This window comes from Pinus tabuliformis, chromosome 6 (assembly GCF_031772625.1).
Source record: "Pinus tabuliformis cultivar Carrire ecotype Pingquan chromosome 6, CPIR1, whole genome shotgun sequence".
Classification (NCBI taxonomy): Eukaryota; Viridiplantae; Streptophyta; class Pinopsida; order Pinales; family Pinaceae; genus Pinus; species Pinus tabuliformis.
Window position 1 is genome coordinate 11,956,146 of NC_142292.1, and position 11,518 is coordinate 11,967,663.

General features: G+C 38.2%; 1 protein-coding gene across 3 annotated transcripts in view; it reads right to left on the reverse strand.

The window, feature by feature from the left end:
- The window catches only part of LOC149256967 (D-amino-acid transaminase, chloroplastic-like), a 163,822-nt gene extending 155,250 nt beyond the window's left edge, over positions 1 to 8,572 (reverse strand). Inside the window, exons 1-2 of one of the 3 annotated variants that reach the window (XM_089413330.1) lie at positions 8,270 to 8,571; positions 7,754 to 7,830 (exon numbers count right to left, since the gene is read on the reverse strand). The gene's annotated coding sequence lies outside the window, so the exon portion shown is untranslated. The other 2 variants (XM_089413341.1, XM_089413334.1) reach the window with 2 other exon arrangements.
- Positions 8,573 to 11,518: the final 2,946 nt, after the last annotated feature.

An 11,518-nucleotide genomic window follows, 5' to 3' on the forward strand; every position in this document is an offset into this window, starting at 1 on the left:
AAGATTAATAGAATATTTTAGGGAGATTGACTCTTCTCAAAACTGAAAGAGGGTAAATACCTTCCTTATCTATATTAAAAGAATACTGCTTGACGTCTGTAGCTTTTTCAAGTTGCCTTGTAGAGCTACAAGATGTACCGGACCTTTTCAAAAGACCAATAAGTGTGATCAGATTTCATAGATCAGAAAACAACACTTAAATGCCAAATACTGAGGATGGATGTTGTCCAGTATATGATCAGACTAAGAGTCACAGGGTTGGCTTGATCAAGCTCTAGTCACACGAAGATATCATTTTAGGACTGGAACATCCTTCTTCAAGGATTAAGACCTCTGATATATAAGAGTAATTTCCATAAGACGAATTCTAATCTCACTGTTAAGTCTGCATGGAATGAATATAAACTTCAAAAAATCAAACTCATTAAATAGATCAAGTAATGTTGGAGTTTTAGTGCCGAAAACTTCAGAAATTGATGCTTGATCTGAGGAAACCCTTTTTCCTGGCCTCTACAAGTGTAAACACAGGACCGCAAAGTTGTCCTTTAATTTGCAGAGGTAAGAATTCCTTCACAGTCAAGGATGAAGACATAGAGATCCTTTGATATTATCCTTTCTCTGCATGGGCCGAGAGTTGGGAGAATAATCACAAGATTAATTGATGTATAGTAGCTTTTTATAATAATCGAAAGGACAACTTCAAAATATTTCCCAAAAAGAAATTCGGTTAATGCAGTGCTTCTGAAGTTCAGACCTTTGAGGAAACTCAGAGAATTTGATCCTCCTAAATTGTGATTCCAGACCTCAAATGTTGAACCCAGAACTCCAATTTCTTTGAAAAATAACTCAGCTTTATGTGGGCTATTAGATTAGTCCCTCGGTCCTCCAAATCAAGGTTTATATGACTTCGCTCTCCTTGAATAAGATTTAGGCCTAGTCACAGTGACTATAGCTAGAGATCATGCTCAGAATTTAGGTATGCCTTTTGATGTAATGAAGCCTTGATCTTTAGAGATCCTCCTTCCTTGCTAGGGCCAGTAACAAGTGAGCCCTCATAGTTCAATATTTCATGTTGTCTGAAGGAGGCCATAGAGACTTGTCAACAAATTTCTTAGTGATTGCTATCACTCTTGCTTTGGCTTGTCCTCACCTGAGCTCTGATACCATGTTCAATTTTGTTAACATGTTCTTTGCTTAGGACAGTTACTTCAGTGTTCCATATTAGCCTGTTTATCGATCCATTTCATTTCCATTAGCAATCATATAAATCATTATCACATTGACAGTAACTGAAGAAAGAACATAATAAAAAATAACAAAAGACAAGCCAAGACAAGAGAACACAAGAATATGGCAGAAGCCAGGGAAAAACCCCAAGATGGGGAAAACCCTTGATCAATTCTTTTTATTATTAGAATCAAATGTCAGCAGATAGAGAGTACAATAATTCAAAGTCAAGATTTACTTGCCAATTTGAACATCCACTAGCACAGCCCTTAGATAAGTAGATGGCCCAATCACAATTGAAATTCTGGAGCAGTCAAGTTGTTCCTGATGTCATACTACTGAAGAGGCTTGGTCTGGTTAGGGTTGCTTGCAGTTCATCAAGGAGCTACTGTAACCTGTCCAATCTAGACAACAATCCAACAAGCATCCAAAACTATCCAATCACGTCATCTCTGCGCATGCCTTATAATCACAATTGCTGGAGTTTACTGTTGTTGTTTGCTGCTCCTCGTTAGGGCATGTGACATACTGCAGCATCCCTCACAAACACATCCAAAACATCCTTCTACTGCTGCAGCCTCTCTTCAAGATAATCTGACCTCCTTCTGGTACAAGTCTGCACTTAATTCAGCCCTCAAACAGACCTTCATGCCAACCTGCCTTCATCAAGATGGGTCTGCAGCCAACCTGGGCAGATGTTTATCCTCTCGGCCCACTGTTCAACAAGTTAATGCCTGCGGCTAGCATGAGGTAGGATCCTTGAAGATGCGGCCCACCAAGGAGACTGTTTTCACAACACAAACTCACTCACACCGAAACCCTCCTTATGTCTGCAGTCAACCTCTATGATAACTCGGACCTGCAATAGGAGATAGAAGAGCCCAGAACAGTCCTCAAACAAGCCCAAACTTGCCTTTAACAGGCTCGGCCTCCTGCGTTTGGAACTCGGTCCATTAGGCAGCCCAACCAAGATGTCAATCTTTCCCTTCCTCCTTTGTTGGAGCTATCCTTCCCTCTGCGGCCATTTCAGAGAGAGAAATGTGTGATAAGATGTGTCAAATAAGGTTGGAGGACACTTCCTTTTATAGGATTTGGAGAGGGGTTCCACTTGATTAATTTACCCCAAGCCGACCTTGACAATTAGCACATGTGGGTTTAATTTCAAAACAATATTTTTCCTTGTCCAAATTTGACGAACTTTAGATCGTTTTTGGTCCTCACAAAAAGGGAAATCAATGCCACAATTATCTTCTTCAAAGGAGCTGCCCAAAGAGGAATTTGGCCCTAGTTGCCAATTTTAACAGATCTTATACCAGTAAGGAACTGTATTCATTCGTATATACTTGGAGATTCGTTTGAAGAAGACTTAACATAAATTGGCTCTGCGGCCTAGTAACTTATTTGCATCTAGAACAGTGAAGGTTATTGATTCGTTTTGCACTTGTTTTGAAGAAGTTTGGAAGACACACGTATTATCTGACGCAGCCTTGTGGAGGATACAGAAAACCTAAATTACGAAGTTGAAATATCTCTGTGGTTTTGTTCATGTCATCTTGCCGCCTAGAAGAAGAGTAAATTGAAATGTGCCAGATCAAATAAGTCTGCAACTTTACTTGAATCTAGCTTATTATCACTATTGCGGGCTTCTGTGTATAGTAATCACAACTACGGCTCAGTTTCATACCTACAGTAATGTATCTAGAGTTGTAACTCATCTGTAGTGATGTCTTTCAGAGCCGATACTTTATATATATATAGTTGAAGATTCGCAAGGTGTCAAAATATTGATCCAGGGCATCATCACTGTATTCGATCCTTTGGATAAAAGGCTCATCAAATCAGTGAAGCAGAATTATTGAGAACAATAATATATCAGCCCTTGTGAATACATGACATGGTGCAGACTTTAGTTCTAAGAAGTGAATGACTAAATCTGTGTGAGCAAGCATATATACACCTACTTTGAATCTGCCAATGCATATATACACCTACTTATAATCGCAGTTCAATGCTCCTGCTCAGAATTTTTAGTTTCAATAAGACAAAGGACCAAATATATTTAAGGTGATAGCAGTATCTGGTGACCACTCATTGCCACATAAACAAGAGAGTGAAAGTACAGTATATGTATCTGTGATACTTCTCAAAGTCATCAGTTTGAATAGACAGTTGCAAGATCTCAAGTCAAAAGTCAGAGGTACAATCGTAATCCTTCAACGGGAAGAAGATTGCAACTATTGAACATCATAGCAGACAGTAGGGTTTCATTGAAGCGACTGAGGCAGCTTACAGCCCACTTGAAGACAGAGCAATGTTTGGCATCAGCACAGCTGTCAAGCATCTAATCTTCCAGCAAGCATTTAATTAGTAAGGGTTGAAGCAGCAATGAGTCATCAATGCAAACAAGGACTTGAACAGAGGGACAGTTAAGCAGTATTGGGTACAGCATGATTTGACAGTAAACAAGAGTTTTGAACTAGGATTTTGTTGGGATATTACTGTAGAAGCTCATTGTAAAGTGGTTCATTGTCCCTGGTACCGGAGGCAACATCAGTTTGTCAAAAATATATTCTCATTTTCAGGGAGCTTGGGTGGTGCTAGGCACATGGTTGAAGTCACCTTCAAGTTGGAGCCTGAAAACACTTCAGGGTGGTCGCGTGGTGCTGGGAAAGTTGGAACTTGCTAGGGCGTTGAGCGTCCTTCCAGTTAGAGCTGGGAAATTCAACACTTTTCTAGAGTACTAGGGAGTTGGGGCTTCCCTTTTCAGTTGGAGCTGAAGCATTTGATGTACTAACAAAATTATTAGAAAATCGTTTCGTGGTTTTTTTGTTGCAAAGGGGATTTTCCACCTAAAATTCTTATGTATATTGTCTACTGCTCATCTATGCTTTAAATTGATGCTAAAGATTACTTAATGCTCTGAGAAAGATTAATAAGTTACTAATTGCTAAGAAATATTGATTCACCCCCCTCTCAGTATTTCCAACAAGCTAAGCGCTCTATCTGAAGTTGAACACTACTTTAAGGCCATTTAAATACCTGTAGCTGATCTAAACTCACCCAAAATTCATTCAAACTAAGACAGAGGGTTTTTGCGCTGGCAATCCTAAAGTAAAGGAAATTTCGTGCTCATGTGTAGGAGTCAGAAGGATTGACCATGGTTCAGCTAGGGTCTGACCCGGTGTTATAGCCACTGCGAAATCTCCTAAGACGGTTCATGAGTAGTAATGAGGGTTTAACGGATTCTTGAAGGAAGTCTTATGCAGAAAGGAGGGCAATATCAGTCTTAAGTTAGTTGGTTATTGACTGAACATTTTTTCAGGATTGTGGACTAGTTTAGTATAATAGGAATTTGGTATAACCATAGTTTTTAAAGCCAACTGGTCTAAACCGGAAACCAGTGAAAATGGTTGGTTCATTGGCCAAACCAACAGAACTGGTCAAAAACTCGGTCAATAGCCTCATTCGCCCTTTTTTTAGATAAACCAGGCATAAACCGACTGGTTTTCCCATAAACTGGTCGGTTCTGTCAAAAATGGTCGGTTCATTGCCAAGACAGTTGCAGACCCATGAGAGGCATTCTTGGAGGCTTGTGAGGTGGTTTGGAGGGAAAATAAGGGTTGTTTCCCTCCAAAAACAACCCCTCCAAGCCAATAAAAGGAGGTCTCCCCTCTCATTTGCCTCACACATCTCATTTAGAGTTTTTGTGAGCTTCATTGTGAGCTTGGAGAGTGTTGAGTTTTTGTTGGAGTAGTGGAACAACAGAGAGTTTGAGCTAAGTAGTAGCCACCATGCCTCCAAAAGCCAAGGATACTGCATGGGCTCATTGTGATATGATTGATGGCAAAATGATCTGCAAATATTACCAAAAATCTATTGAAGAAGGGGTGGAGTAGTGGAACAACAGAGAGTTTGAGCTAAGTAGTAGCCACCATGCCTCCAAAAGCCAAGGATACTGCATGGGCTCATTGTGATATGATTGATGGCAAAATGATCTGCAAATATTGCCAAAAATCTATTGAAGGAGGGGGTATTAACAGGTTCAAGCAACACTTGGCTAGGATAGGAGGCCATGTAAAGCCATGTGGAGCACCAAATGAAGTAATAAGGCATATTAGGGCAGAATACCTTCAGAAGTTTGAGACTCAAGTCACTGAACCAACAAAGAAGTTTGTGACTCAAGTAGTTGCAAAGTTTGGGAGTCGAGACTCAACCAACTGAGTTTGATCATGATGAGAAGTTTCAACTTTCAAGTGATAATGTTGATCATTAATATCAAATATGTAGACTTGTAGTAGGCCAGTGGCCCCATAGCTTGTAGGCTTTGTTTTTGGACTCTAGAGGCCATTTAGAGCCTCATTGATTATATATTGTGTTGATGATATGTATTGGACTTGGTGCCATTTTGATATATTCACCTTTACATGGTATATATATGAGAAAACTTTGCATATTTTTTGTCTATTGGTTTGGAATCATGGTTCTAAATCTCAAAAATAGTTTTTTCATTAAAAATTAGTTATTTCATCAGTTTTTTAAAACCGGTTCATTGAGATCTAACCAGTCCTGGTTTGACTGGTTCCGGTTTTAAACCCGGTTTATTAGGTGGACCGGTCTGGTCACTGGTTCCAGTTTTTAAAACTATGGGTATAACACAGTAGTATAGTCTGTTGAATTCAAATTATATTGGACGTGTTGAATCTGGCAGTATCAAAATTTGCTACAGCATTTGAAGGTTTTTTATGTTATTGAAGGAAACATTATTGTTTTGCTAAATAACTACATTACTTGAATTTCCGGTGTCATTATCTAAATGAGGAATAAGGAATTTGCTCGAAAACCTAGGAAACTCTAGGGCAAAATTTCCCCAGATCTCCACACATGGTTGATGTTAGAGCACTTTGATGATTATATTTTAGCATTGTAGTGACATGATGAATGTATTTGTCTAGCTGGGGCATTCCACATCTTCCCTTTTTTATTTTGATGTTATAGTTACTACATGACTATGGTCTACACATGTTGCGGTGATTACTGGGTGGCTTTGTGACCAAGCAGAAGAGTTTCCTAGCACATGGTGGTATATTGTATACATTTCAAGTTTCATTTTGGCATTGTTCGATTAGATTTAATATCTCTCGTGTGGATGCCCTAGCATAATGGTGAGATCCTAGTATATACATCACTTCATTTTTGTATTGACCACCTATTTTCATGGAACACTCCAATTATTTTCACAATTTTGAGGTATTTCTAGCCCTCTAATGGCTAGTTTGACCCTCTCATAACTTCATCTTAAACTAGACGTAACGTTCTACAATACAAATCTGCAATATAAATCTATAATAAACCTTACACCATATTTGTTCAAAGTCATAAATCACCCTCATTTGCCATCTTTCATTTGGACTTGGCTTACCGTAGCGCTTCCACGCTTCAGTTGGAAAAGAACTAACCAAAAGTGAGGGACCATTGACAGTGGGTGGCCTTTCCAAGTTGCTCTTGGGGCCTCACATTTATAATTTACTATTAGGACTTTTTAATCAAGTGAAAACATGGGACGTAACATGCCCTTTGGTCTTTTGATCTTAGCAATCATTGAATTCAAATATTATGTTATTATGTTGTGATCAACTCATAAACAGAAGCTACTAATTCTTTGTAATGTACTTAATGAGGAGGTACATATTTATCATGTGCTTCATATGCACCATATATACTAAGAAAATTAAAATGTCTTAGAAAGTCAAAAATGGATAGCTTTTCAATGCATAAAATCAGCGTCGGTGTTGGAGCCATACTTCTAGGTTGAACTATTAGGAATTACCCATCATGAATGGACATGCAGCTCAGTGTTAAGGCAACCTGCCAACCGGGGGAAGGTGGGAGTCTTGGGCTAAATTTCTAGCCTGTCCAATTTTCAATAAGGTATCAAAGTTGGCTGGGAGGCCTTCAAGGTGTGATTCGTGGAGAGGTACTGGAAATAACAATCTACACTACAACATTGAACCCTTAAGGGTGCCTATTATGAATGGGCATGTAGCTCAGCGTTAAAACAGCTGGCCAGCCAAGGGCAGGTCTCGGACTTGATTCCTAGAGTATCCAAATTTCAACATAGTATCTAAGTCAAATTGGCTAGAAGGCCTCAACCGAAGTGTGGTTTGAAAAGCGGGGTTGGAGATAGCAATCCACGCTTCTAGGTTAAACCATTAACGATTCTGTCATAAATGGAGATGTAGCTCAGCAGTAGAGCAGCCAGACATCTGGGTTTCAATTCGTAGCTTATCTAGTTATCAATCCTACAAAGCACTGGTCTTGAATCAAGGAATGTAAAAAGCAATTTTTGATAATATGCCATATTATAAAAGAACTGCGGCACCTACTTACACACGAATTAAAAGACACTCGACTGATACTAATGGCATAGGACACTCGCACCCTCAACAGACAATTCACTCTGATTTCTGGAGCGGTTGCATGTGGGTATGTGTGTTCGTGTTGTGTCCGTGTCACGAGAGAGATATACCTCAGAAACCGACAAAATTGGAACCTATGAATCATCCTTTTTTTGCATGGTTAACTCTTGACTTCTGAATTCATTCACTGTCCAAAACAAAGCAATTTGCAGTCTGAGAAATAAACAATTATATGAGACAACATGCTACTTTCTAAAATGACCCAACGAGCTAGAGCAGAGAATCATGTTTCTGGTCGATCTGATGTCAATCCCACTCTGTAACTTAAAATAATAATATAATAAAGAGCCTAGAGCCTTATGTGGGTTTATTACTGCATGTCGCAAGTTAAAGCAACATCCAGGAACAGCACAGATTAATAAACGCCTGCTGTTACAGACAGCTTCCATTCAGGATCTCTTTGAAGTTTCAACAATCTCTGGCCATTGAATTCAAATTGAGTCTGGGACAAGCTTTTTTTGCCGACACTATTTATTTTACTCGTCCTATCATATGTATTAACTGGACTTGTTTAACTTAAAAGATCCAGGCGGGGATGAAATGGATAAAACGTAAGGAGAACTTGCCTTGTTCGGCTTCAGTGGTTTGAACAGACTAGAGTGAAACAGTTGTAGATCCCATTGTCCACCTGCCTTCCCTTTCTTCACTTATGATATGAGTGGGATGATGCTAGCTTGCGATTGGGAAGGCCTTCAAATGAAAACGATAGTGATCGATGTATATACAAGACAATACTTGCAAGTAACAGCAATCCTTTCGCAGAGAAAACGACCACACCATACAGAACTGGCTTTCTTTCTCCCGTATTGTGTTCTTATTGTTAGCCACGGTTGCTTCTTCGGTATTTTCCTTTTTTTAACTAAAAAGCTCATTCTACGATACAGTATGTCTTTCTTTCTCCCGTATTGTGTTCTTATTGTTAGCCATGGTTGCTTCCTGTATTTTCCTTTTTTAACTAAAAAGCTTATTCTACAATACAGTATGAAAGAATAGGTAAGAAATGTGTTTTTGTTTTTTTTTTTTTTTTTTCTCCGAAGGTGGCAAAACCTATCAAACTCAGGTGTCAAACCAACAGTGAGGACAGCCATCTCTGGCTGTTATCAAGGAAAACCACGCCACCTGTAATAACCCGCTGGTGGTCCATAAGGGAGCAGGGTTTCACTCCTGCCAGATAAGTATGTTATTTTCTAAAAAAAAATAATAAAAACAATTTTTTTGGAAAAATTCATTCTATAATACATAATAAAGAACATGTTTAAGTATGTTATTTTCTCATAAAATAATAAAAATAATTTTAGTTAATGTCAATTAAAAATAAATAATTATACAAATAAATAATTAAAAATGGTCAAGAGGTTCATTCTACAATCCAGGGACATGTATAAGTATATCACATCTTCAAAAAATAATAAAAATAATTCTAGCTAATGTCAACCAAAACAAAAAGATAAAAATTAGATAATCATATAAATAAATAATTAAAAATTGTGAAGAGGCTCATTCTACAACCCAATATGAGGGACATGTGTATGTCACGTCCTCGAAAAAAAATTAAAAATAAAATTGCTAATTAAAAATGGTGAGGCTCATTTTGCAATCTAGTATGAGGGACATGTGTAAGTATGTCACGTCCTCAAAAAATAATAAAAATAATTTTCGCTAATGTCAACCAAAACAAAAAAAACAAAAATTAGATAACCATATAAATAAATAATTAAAAATGGTGGAGAGGCTCATTGAGCCGAGAGGCTCATTCTACAATCCAATATGAGGGACATGTGTAAGTATGTCATGTCCTCAAAAAATAATAAAAATAATTTTCGCTAATTAAAAATGGTCAAGAGGCTCATTCTACAATCCAGTATGAGGGACTTAAAAGAAATCAAATGAATGATATTTTAAGGTCCACGAGACTAAAAATAGTCTATGAGACCATTAGTTCCCTATTTCTCGCTCTTTGCAATTCAGTCCTTTTCCGATTCAAATTGATGATGAGCTGACCCAACCTTTCAACAATCCCCTCGCTAAGAAGACAATGCCAAGAAATTGATGCTAACATGTTCTCATAACTTTCTCTAATGTCTTTGAATGCATCACATTCCAAAATGAAATGTTTTTCCAATTCCACAGCTCCAAACGTGCAAAATGTACACACCCTTTCTTCCCAAGCTTCTTTAGGCCTTTTCCACTTTCTTGTTTCACACCGAAGTTGATGTGAGTTGGTCCTTAATTCAGCAATAAGAACCTTTGCCCTCCACGAAATGCGAGCTCCAATAAACTCTTTTTGTTGTAAATCACACGTAGGGTTGAATTCCTCAACGTAATATTTCTTCTTTCTACCCAACTCTTTTCCCCATACCATTTTACGAAACTTCTCCATAACAAAATCCTTTAGCTCCTTGCTATTTGTGGGACAGGCATTGAGGTAGATATTCCATTTTTGCATCCATGTGTAGTTTTGTTTCATCCATGTTTTCTTTCTTTCACTGATGCCTTCATTGAAGATAACATTAGGCCATCTACCTACTCTCATTTGTTCAATTCTTTTTAGGTATCTTATGAGCCGCACCATAGCAATTGCTTCAATGGAAGTTGCCCCTGTTTCACTCAACATTATCTCATAACGTACCGAACTTTTTATTTTGAACTTGCTCATGATCAAGCGTTTTTGGATTTTCTCAATTTGTTTCCATTTTGAGATGAGAGTGCTGCTAGCCCACAATTCACACCTGTATAGCATTACTGGACAAATTAGGAGTCCAAAAAGCACTTTAATCGTTTTCCAATCCCATAACTCTGCCTCTCCACATCTGTTTTGAAGAGCATATAATGCTTTCCACACTCCTAAAATTCTCTTCTTTCTGCAGTCCTCCCAATTGAGTTTGTTGTTGAAATCAATCCCAAGATACTTGTACTCTTTTACTTCTTCAAGAATGTTGTCTTCAAAGAAGAAAGTATGTTAGCTCAGCTTCCTTCTATTAGAAAAAATCATTGTTTTGGTCTTGCTAGTATTGACTTGCATCACCACTGCTCTACAAAAATGCTTAAGGGCATATAAGTGCATTTGCAATCCATGGGCCGATTTAGAAACCAATACAATATCATCAGCATATAAAAGAAGCTTTATCACAAACTCCCCCAACCGAACACCATCTCCACCTTGCAGATTTAGCCATTTTTCCATTTTATCAATATATAGACCAAAAAGAGTGGGGGATAGAGGGCAACCTTGCTTGACTCCAATGTCACTTCTAAAGCTTTTTGAAATACCTGCTAAGGTTCTAATTTTGACTTTCACTTCTTCATAAAGTCTATGGACAGCAACTCTATAATGCACAAGAATTTCAAGTTCTTCCATTCTATGCCACAACTTATCCCTAGGGACTGTGTCAAATGCTTTTTTGAAGTCAACAAAGCAGCAAAATACTTCTTCTTTGTCCTCCCAAACCTTTTCAACAATGTGTCTCAACGTGATGCCATGATCCACTATAGAATGTTTCGGCCTAAAACCCGCTTGTCCTCTTGCCCTCTTTTCTTTTACTTCTGCCCACTTGCTAATTCTGTCTTCTACCATGCTGCCAAAAAGCTTTGCAAACAAAGGATTGATCATAATTGTTCTATAGTTGGATGGATTATTAATGTCTCCACTTTTAAAAAGGGGTATTGCTAGGCTAGTTGTCCAGTCTCTTGGGAATCCTTGTTGAATGATGTTGTTGAATATTTTCATGATGTGCGGTGCAAGAACGTTCATTCCCCATTTTAGATACTCTGCTTGAAGTTCAACCAAGTCCTTTGCCTTTCTTGTTTTCAGCTTC